The following is a 10,594-nucleotide window of genomic DNA, read 5'->3' on the forward strand; positions in this document are numbered from 1 at the left end:
AATAGTTTGAATTAACCAAAAAGGGAGGAGAGGGGAGTTCTATAACTTATTTAGACATTGAACCAGATAATAATTTCATATGGTTTCTGGAAAATCATGCATTTTTTTCAAGTATGTTTATTGGTAGCAGTTGTTTTAGTTGACATGTTTTATGCAGAGGTTATTCCCCATTTTGTTTCCACTCTTTTTTTAATGGAGAAAGAATGTTATTTGCAGTAAACACAGTGAACACAAATTGAAGGTTTTATTTGCATACACTCCATAAGTATCATAGCTATGTAGGACATTTTTGCTTATTTGGAAATTTTGTTTCTAATCTTTTATTCTAATATCTTGGCTTAAGATCTATCTTCGTGTCCTATGCAATTCAGTTTTTTTTTTGCCAGTTTTTAAGTCAATATTTCTTATTTTCCATGTATTTATATAAAATGAAATGTCAACTATCTTTTTAGTCTAAGTCTATGCTTTGTTTATAGTATGTTCCTTATGACAAAAATCATTCTGGTTAACAGGTGTTGTAATTTCACAAATTGGAAGCAGTGTCCATGTCTCTTTCCAAGAACAACACTTTTAAAAGCTATTCTAATTATGTAAAGACTACATGTAAAGCATTTTTAATACAGGACTGAGTTACTGACTTCTTTGATAGTTAGAAGTTAGGAAAATCTGGTTGCCTGGTTTGAATTATGATCTTCTGCTTATGACTTTTCTGAAAAACGATCTTCTTCTATTTAAAATTATATGGCTTCAGGAAAACTGCACAGTTGGAAGGGAGGTTGGAAAAGAACAACATTTAAATGGCACTGTTTAACCTTTGATGCCATCATAAAACATATGTAGCTGAAAATTCTTATTCATTGTAGCCTTCAAGAACTTTTCTCACCTTTCCATGAATTACCATATAATTTTATTTATAATTTTTTATTTATATTTATAATTCTATTAATATTGAATTAACATGTGGGGGGGGTGGAGACAGATAGATTAAACTGTGTGTGCATATGTGTGTGTTGCTTTTAGTTGATAGAGTTTAATTCATGCCCCCAGTAGCTAAGGATCACTGTAGGTTATTAAACATCTTTCGTGTAAAAGATTCTGCCACCATTGTACAGTTGCAGTTGAATTTAGTGACTCAGCATCTTCTAATACGTAACCTCTTCTCTGGGAATCAGGGAATTTGGGGAAGCTACATGGAATCTTTTGAGCATTTTAGGGGCTCTTTTAATAAGTTAATAACACTTCACTCTGTCTTACTTGCAGTCATTTAAAGGACTGTTTTGAAAATTATGTATACGATTTGCTCCCCAAATGTATTAATTTTCTTCATATAATTTGAACATTTTAGCTATATTTACATATTACTGAGATGTCTATTTATATATATGTATATTTGAGCTTCAAGTGTACGTCCAAGCACTAATAGATGACTTGATCTATAGCTTATATAGTTTGACCATATGGAAAAGGCCTTTATCTCTCCAAAATGTGTGATGTCTACAGAGCAGCAGCAGGAAGAACATCATGAATAACTTGTGTTGGCAAACCAGCAATTGCTTTAATTTCTCATTTATTCAATAAGTATTATTGTTATTTTCAATGTGCCAACTGCTGGGGATATCAAAATGAATAAAACATTGTTCCTGACACATTTACCATCACCATGGAACTCAACCAAGTAGTTGAAATAAATACACAAATAAATAAAAACAGTGGAAAATGTTTGTTGTGAATGGAGCAGGCATCATGTGAAGGAGTGGCAAGAGATGGTGGAGTGAAGCTCTTTAATGTCAAAGTCTTCCCAGCTGAGAGAAGAGGGCAAGACTCTTACACCCCTAGGTTGTAAAATCTGAGGGTAAAATAGTGAACCAAAAAGACTGGAATGGCAGAAGAGAAAAACAGGAAGGTTCAAAAGACCTGAGACATGCCACCACCCTAGTCCAAGTTGCCATCATTTCTCATGGGAGTCACTTTAGCTACCACAGTATTCTCTTTCCATCCATTCCTATCTATCTTAAAACATTTTCTATGCTGCAGCCTGAGCAGTTCTTTTAAAACACACACACACACACACACACACACACAGACACACACACACACAAAGCTCATGTGATTCCATGCTTATTGTCAGTGATTTCCCATCACTCTTAGAATAAAACCCTAAATGTGGTTGCAAGGATCTTGCAGTCCCATCCCATATCATGTCATCCCTTTCTCTCTGTTCCAGCCACTTTTAGACTTTCTTCCAGTCCTTACACTTGCAAGATGGGTTTTGCCTCTGACCTTAGGACATTTTGTTCATTTTGCTATTAATACTTGGAATCTTCTTGCCTTCTCTATTTTCTTGGAAAATTCCTCTTTATTCTTCAGAACTTAGCTAATGCTTCGTACTTTAAAGGACTTCTACAACTTTGTCAAATTCACCTATTATGGACTCTCAGAGTAACTTGTACCTCTTCATAGCATTTATTAATGAATTAATTTATTCAATAAAAAGATATTACACATTTATCATGTGCTCTTCATTCATCTAGGCAACCAGAATATATTCACAAGCAAATAAGACAAAAATCCCTGCCCTCATACAGTTCACATTCTAGTGGAAAGAAAAAAGTCATAAACAAGTAAATATAAATGTCACATGGTAATATATAATATGGGTAAAATTAAGGAGGGAAAATGAGATTACAAATGCCAAGTGGGGTGAGAGGATGAGGAAAAGAGTTGGAATTTTAAATGGGTATTTAGGGAAAGCCTGACGGAGAAGGTAACATTTGAGGTATGTCCTGAAGGAGGCAAGTAAGTAAGCGATGTGGCTATGTTGGAACCAGCCTACCTGGCAAAGGGAGCAAGTACAAAGACCTTGTGACAAGAGTGGGCCTGCAGTTTTCAAGGACCAGCAGGAAGCCCACTGTGTCTGGAGAGCAATGGTAAGAGAGAGAAGAGTAGGCAATATGGTTAGAGAAGGAAGAGAGATATGACTGTGCCGTGTCATGTTAAGGACTTTGACCTTTACTCAGAGTGAGAAGGGAAATATTTGGAGTGTTTGACTGGAGGGGGACATGATCCAACTTATATTATAAAAGGACTACTTTGGCTACCGTGTTGAGAAAAGACTACAGAAAGTCAACAATGGAGGAAGGGAGACCAGTCTGGGGAGGTCATTGCCGTATCCAAATGAAAGAAGATGGTGGAAACAGAATGGTAGCAGTGGAGGTAGCGAGAGAGAGAGGCATGGACATATATACACTACCAGACGTAAGGTAGATAGCTAGTGGGAAGCGGCGCATAGCACAGGGAGGTCAGCTCGGTGCTTTGTGACCGCCTGGAGGGGTGGGATAGGGAGGGTGGGAGGGAGGGAGACGCAAGAGGGAAGAGATATGGGAACATATGTATATGTATAACTGATTCACTTTGTTATAAAGCAGAAACTAACACACCATTGTAAAGCAATTATACTCCAATAAAGATGTTAAAAAAAAAAAGGTTGAATTCAGCACATAGTTGGAAATAAAGGAAAAAATTTGCATGGATAGGTAGGGCTTTAGGTATGTAAGAAAGAGAAATTAATAATAACCCCAGGGCCTTTGATGTGAATAACTGGAGAAGTGAAGTTGTCCTTTCCTTAACTGAGAAAGGGAAGACTGAATTTTGGGTTTAGATGTACTAAGTTTAAGCTGCTTCTCAGACATTCAAGTAAAGATGTCAAGCACACAATTGGGTATATGGACTTGGAGTTCAAGGGAGATTTATAGGCTGGGGATATACATTGTATTTTTTTAAAATGAGCCTAGATGAGATTACCAAAAGAGTGAGTGTGGATAGATAAAGGAGAAGAAGGGCAAGGACTGAGATCTGGGACTCACCTACAGCAGTTGTATTTTCACCTTCATTCTAAGCATTATTTGATTAGTACCCATCTCCCACACTGACCAGGGTAAAGAAGAAATGGAAACCCAAGCAAAACTTTTACAGGTGAATTCTTCCATTTTCCCCTCTTCCCAGTGACCCATATTTTTTTTGGCCTTTAGTTACCCCAGCCCCTACCTTTCATCCACAGGTGACTGACTATTCATCCCCCTCAATTTATCCCACCTTCACTGCATGCAAAAACTTACACTTATTATTTATGTTTATCATAAACATTCTAATGCAGCAATTACATATGGCAATCTTTTCTCCTAACACAAATATAAACACATCAAGTTCAAAGTTTGATGCTGACCAGAATTAGTGCACTAAAAATATTAAGCATAATTCTGTACCTGCTATAACACAATGTATCTGTCCATTTTTATATTCTTTGTGAGCAATTTCATCAAAGGAGATAAAATCATTCTCTCTTTTTTAACATCTCTGGGAACCGAAATGTTTGAGCAGAAAATGGATAGATGTTAAAATTACAAATCGAGAATTGAGATTGTTTAGTTGACTCCCAGTCACAAAAGGAATAATAAGGTTTTCAGACTTGTCTAAACTTTCCTTCATGAGGAACAAGTTGACTCATGACTATAAAAATATGAGAGTACAAATTTCTTAATATTTATTGTTTTTCTTCTTTACACTTGATTCTTTACAGAGATAGCCATGCCCATTTTCATTAATAGCCTAAATGCATTCCAGAGAGCATGGTTAGAAGTGTTTCTTCTTTATTGTATTATTGTATACAAGAGAAAGCATTTTGTACAAGAATTTCCTGAGACCCGAGTTTCAGTTTCAAACCTACCGTTTGACAGAAATCTCTACATACCACAAGTTCCCCCATTGAATCCTTACCACCAGAGTTCTGAGGACTAAACAATGAGCAGTTCCAAATCTGAAAGAAACGAATGATAATTATTTCAGTCCATTAAAATCCCAAGGACCCGCAATATATCCAGAACAAGAAAACAAGCAATGACTACAACAAAAACTGAAATGCTTGATTTCACAGTTTGATAGAAAATGTTGAGACTCTTACGAAATGTCAAGAATAAAAAAATTGAGTTGAAAAGAATTTAGCAATAAAACTACAATCTACACGTTCTTTGGGAACTTGGGCACATTGTCCCCATGGATGGCTGTAGAACTTCTGAAGTTTATCAACAGATTAATCACTAAGAAAAACATCACATAAGTATCCACCATCCTCTATCTGCTGCATCAAGGAAGGGTTAATTTACACACTGAATTATTAAATGCATTCTCACACCATGACAGAATTGTGAACCTGAGAAGATGTAGTACTTTCCAGTTTTATAAATTCTGGCAGAGACTTTCTTAAATGGCTAATTTAAAGGAAGCTGGCACACAATTTAAAGATGTAATTTGAGTCACGGCTGATGATATACTTTTACTTGTTTAGCCTTTTATGCAGCATGTTTGCATTACTTGAACAGATTTGCTGTTTCTATTCTAACTGCATTGTGTATGGCCTGAGGAATGCTGGTTAATTCTTGTCGGTAATCATCACACACGCTGCCAATGTTGAACGTTTATATCCTCTATTACATAATGTATGTATGCATTCCTTATGTTATTAGTGGAAGTAACATGTAATAGGTAAATAAACCTGTTCTAGATTTAGATTAAAAATCTCTGTGGATCCTTTTCTGTCTTTAAAAGACAGAAACTGCATTAGATGGAGGAATCTGGCATAGGGTTTATCCACTTTAAGTAGCTTTAATTAGACTTCTTTAATTGTCCCTACAGCTGCCACCAATAGTAAACTCTAAAATATCAATTGTAATTGGAAGATAAATTTGCATTTCATTCATGACATAAAGTTAATATGTCTTACTTTGTGAACTTTGAAACAGTGAGGCTATTCACTGCCTCTGGAGTATCTCTGAATAGCTCTTTTGATCATTTTGATCCTTATATTGTAGGTGACTCTCATCTACTTACTTTTGAAAAGAGAATTAAGTAAACAACGACTTCTAGGTGAGCCTCATTTAACAGACTACTTACTGGTTTATTCAGAGACTAGTGGGTAAACAGGTTTTTAAATGATGGGTTATAGTTTGAAAGAGACATTTCACTAGAAGTCCTAAAGCATTTAAAAGGAAGTAAAGTGTGTCACTCCTTACTTTATGCTTGTAGTCAAATTAGGACTTACAGCAGAGTTGTATAGAGAAAGGATGAAAAAATAAAAATCAGATAATATAAAAAATCTAGTGTATCCATATCCTCATAACCGTAGTCCCAACTTTCTCAGGCTTTTTCTGAGTTGCTAAGTTGGAAACACAGATCAGATGGTTAGATTCAATATCATTAGTATTCCTGTTTTCTAGAAGAGTAAATGAAGTGCTGGTTTCTATAAAAATGGCTCTAGTCAGAACTTTTTATGTCAGTAAGTCATTCACACCTTAAAGAAGGTAAAAAGTGTAACTACTCACAATGGTGTAAACAATGAAAGGAATTTATTATTTCAGATAACTGAAAAGTCCTGAGGAAAGACTAAAGCAAGGATCACACTATTTTATGTTATTCTCTCTGTCTCTATAGTACTCTCAGTTGGCTTTATTCTGAGGCCTTATTTGTTTATGTTGTGGCCACTAGCACCTCTAAATATTTATTTTCCGTTGCTAGGAATGCTTTTATAGGGAAAATTTTTCTTTCCTGACAAGTTCAGCAAAAATCACAGAACAAATCCTTGGCCTATATTGGATTATGTGCCCAACACATTAACTAGTCACTGTAAAGAGGGAAGCTTTGGTTTATCTTACACAAATGCAAAATGCAAAATTTTGTTTAATCTTAACCTACCCTTAAGATCGGGGTGGAGATGAGCCTCTCCCTACCACATTTACTGAGAATGAAAGAATAGTAATCCAGGGAAAATCAGGGTATGATAGAATCAAAAAAGGAAATTGATACTGGGCAGGAAAAAAAAGAATGACAGGAAGGAAAAGAAGCAAGAAAAGATTGAAGAAGGGAAAAGAGAAGAAGGAGAGAAAGTAAGAGAGAGAAAGGAGGGATAAGAGAAGGAAGGAAGGAAGAGAGGGAAGAAGGGAGGGAGAGAGAGAGAGAAGGAGGGAAGAGGGAAGAAAGAAGGAAGGGGATCTGATGATAAATACCTACTACACTATGTTTTATTGAAGGGTTAATGAGCTAGGAAGCAGCAGGAGGGAGGAGACAGAAACATCTTCACTGGAATTCCAATAGGATAATTAATTTCTGTGTAATTGTATGATAACTCTATTTGGTTAACTTGAAAGGTCCATTTTTATTAATTAGTCATGTAGATGCGTAAACACACACACAACACACAAGTGCACACAATACCATTATGTCTCTGATTGGATCTACGTGAGCACAACACTGCTGAAGTAAAGAAGACACTTTACAATGAGTTTGATAGACTTACCAGCAAAATTCCATTCCTTATAATTACCCCATTACTTTATAGAAATGGGTACAAATGTTGATTGTGCAGAAGATTAGCTATAGGATTATACATGAGAGGATTTGTTTCAGGGAACTAAGACAAGATCACAAAATTTCAAAATACGATCCAGATTTTTGCCACCAACTCTAATGTGCATTTTGCACAGATTCTTCAAGTTGTATTTGCTGCCTCATTGTTGAACCTTCATTTCACTGGATTGGACCCAATGAGAAGGATTGAAGCCAAAGGTTTACTAGTTTCAGCACACTTAATGTTTTCATCTTGGACTCAATTACTTTATGCTTATGAGAAAATTCTTATTTGTTATTCTTAGGACCAGCAAAGTCATATTTCCCACTTTATGGTATTATCTTATCAAATAATAAAACTACATGTAATAAAATACTTAAATGATTATAACAACATTACTCTGAAGACAAAGATGGCACAATTGAAGAAGCTGAACCATGGGTGGTAGTGATGCTTAGTATGTTTGTTGAAAAGGAAAGTCTAATTCCTGTACACCGGACTTCCACTTAGAAATATAGAGAGCTAGAAAATGTATCACTCTCAACTGTACTGAGGGGAGTGGCGGATCAGTGTAGGAGGAAAAGAGGAGTCAAAAACCACGGTAAGGGGAAGTAGATGCAGTGCAGGCAAACGCAGTAACTGTCCACTGCATAGGGATATGGACACCCTCATCATTGTCAGCATTTAAATCTCTTAGCTAGAGAAGAAAGAAGTAAGTGGGGTCTGGGACATTGTTGGAGAGACATGGTGGTATTCCCAAGTGTTTGAATCTGTACTCAATTTGGGGCCAACATGAGAGAGACCCTTCTCTCCTCTCTGTCCCTGTGGTTCAGGTAGACTGATTTCATACCCTTAACATTAAGGGGGAGTAGGGAGCCCACGAGCCCATTTAGATCAATAAATGTGTGGACCAGTGATTCAGGGATGAGTACAAGTCAAACCAGATTAAAATACATATGTATAAAAGTAAAGCACCTAAAATAGGTAATGCTAAGAAAGAATAATTTGTAAAATCCTGAGTTAAGATTCTCTTTATATTTGAATAGTAAGAGACAACTTTTTGATTGAAATAGACCTTTATTACAGATATCAACATGAAAAGTCGGATCCAGGGACACTGCTGTGAAACCTAAGAAGTATGACATTTAAGTATGTTTATAGGAAATTTAATTATGCTCATAAGAAAATGCTGGCTTTTATTTATGACAATGAATGCTTTCAATCGAATTGGAATACCTTATTTAAAATAAATGGTTAGACTTCATAATGACTCTCTATCCATATTTGTGAATTTTCAAGTTGTTTGTCATTCCTGAGTCATTAGTAGAATGTATACACATACGTATTAACAGTGATTTTTAAAAAGCAGATGGTAGTCATTCTAAAAACAAGACATTTATGCTTACAACATTGATAACATTGATAAATTCACATATATAAAAGCCTAAATGATAGTTGACATAAAGAATTCTTATATAATTTGATATTAGACAATTCGTATATAATTACTGCTACTTTTATTTTTCTGTAATGTTTCACACAAGTTATTGTTCAATTACTTATTTGCATGTCTCTTCTTCAGGATGAGGAAGTCAACTAAGTGGATCCAGTGCTCTTTTCAGTCCTAAAAAGGTAGCTTCTTAGAGTTAATGTCACAAATAGCTCACGAACTTATATAATTACATGAATATTATATTTCTCAAAAGCTTCCACTAAAACAAGTATACAGTTAAAACTAGATACCAAACGGACATACATTTTAATAAGCCTCATCTACATTTGATGTCCATATCAGTATGACATTAATTTTAGTTTATTTTGCTTTTTTAAAGGAATGATTGATATCCTTCTATATCATTTTCTATTTTGTAAGCAAGAACATATTTCAAGAAATGGAAAGTACTGAAAAAAATCACTAAACAAACTTTAGCAACTTTAAAAGAAGCTGCCTCTGTTGAGGTCTCCCTCCTACCCCACCTTCAGCCCTGAAAACCCTCTTTCATCCAATGACAAATAGTCCCATCTTAATTACTACTTAATGATTTTTTTTCTATCAGACATCAACACATGTGTGGTGATTAATTTTTAAATGAAATAATTCATTCTTAAATGTATTAACCTTTCATATACAATTAGGTACACTTTCTCAAATGGATGCTGCCCCATCTCTTACTTCACCAGAGCTCTGCTAAGGGTGAATGAAAGGGCCTCCTAACTGGGCCTTGGGGTTTGGCGACTGCTCCAAGGCAAATTGAAAAAGGGGATTACTGACCTCCTATTATTTCCCATTGGTTAGTCAATCATTTAAACATAACTATATTACTTATCTATGCCAAGGTATATGCATTACTACCTCAAGTTTTGAAAAAGTTTATATGATTTTCAAATGTCTGATCCCTAATCCCTTTTTCTTTTCTCACCCTGACTCCTCAATTATTATATTCCCAGCAACCTTTATGCTAAATACTTGCTATAAATCACCAGTTCTCACTAAAACACATCACTGAGGGGTGAAGACATGCTTTTAAGGTGAATGACCAGATCTGGACCTTAGTTTCCAGCCTCATTTCCTATTTTTGCTCCTATAAAACCTTTGACTGACTGTGTTTACTTTTTGTGTTAGTATAGGTTCACCTAGAAGCACACAATAATACAGGATGAAAGCACAAGAAATTTATTCCAGGAAGGATCAGGAGAAGGTGGGGAGAACCTTTAGAACACAAGGGATGTGTGACTTGTATAAGGAAAGTGCAGGATTAAAAACTGGGTAGCATGAGTATTGGCATGTAGTGCAGTTTCAAGAAAGATCTGCTTAAGCTGATGCATGCAAGCAGTGAATTTGCCCATTCCCTGAGGGCCTGTGTCAGGATGCTAAACCTGGAGAAGGTTGAATCTGGAGAAAGTGCCCCTTCCCTCCAAGTCAATGGATTCTTCCTTATCCAGTCTTACATTCTGGCCCTCTTGATTAAGCACTTTCTAGATGCAACCCCAAGGCTACTTTCCAGGCTCTTGCTGGTACAGGCTAGCTAATTCTTACAAATACATTGAAATATAATCTCTGTGCTCCCTTATCAAGCCCAGAAACACCCAGCTGGATAATTCTGGGATTGAACTTTAGTTAAGGTCCTGGAAGCCAGGAGAGGAGGTAGGGGTAGGTCCTTTAGGGGATACCCATTACCATGCAGAATTGTGGTCTCT

This window comes from Stenella coeruleoalba (genome assembly GCF_951394435.1).
Source record: "Stenella coeruleoalba genome assembly, chromosome: 4".
NCBI lineage: Eukaryota > Metazoa > Chordata > Mammalia > Artiodactyla > Delphinidae > Stenella > Stenella coeruleoalba.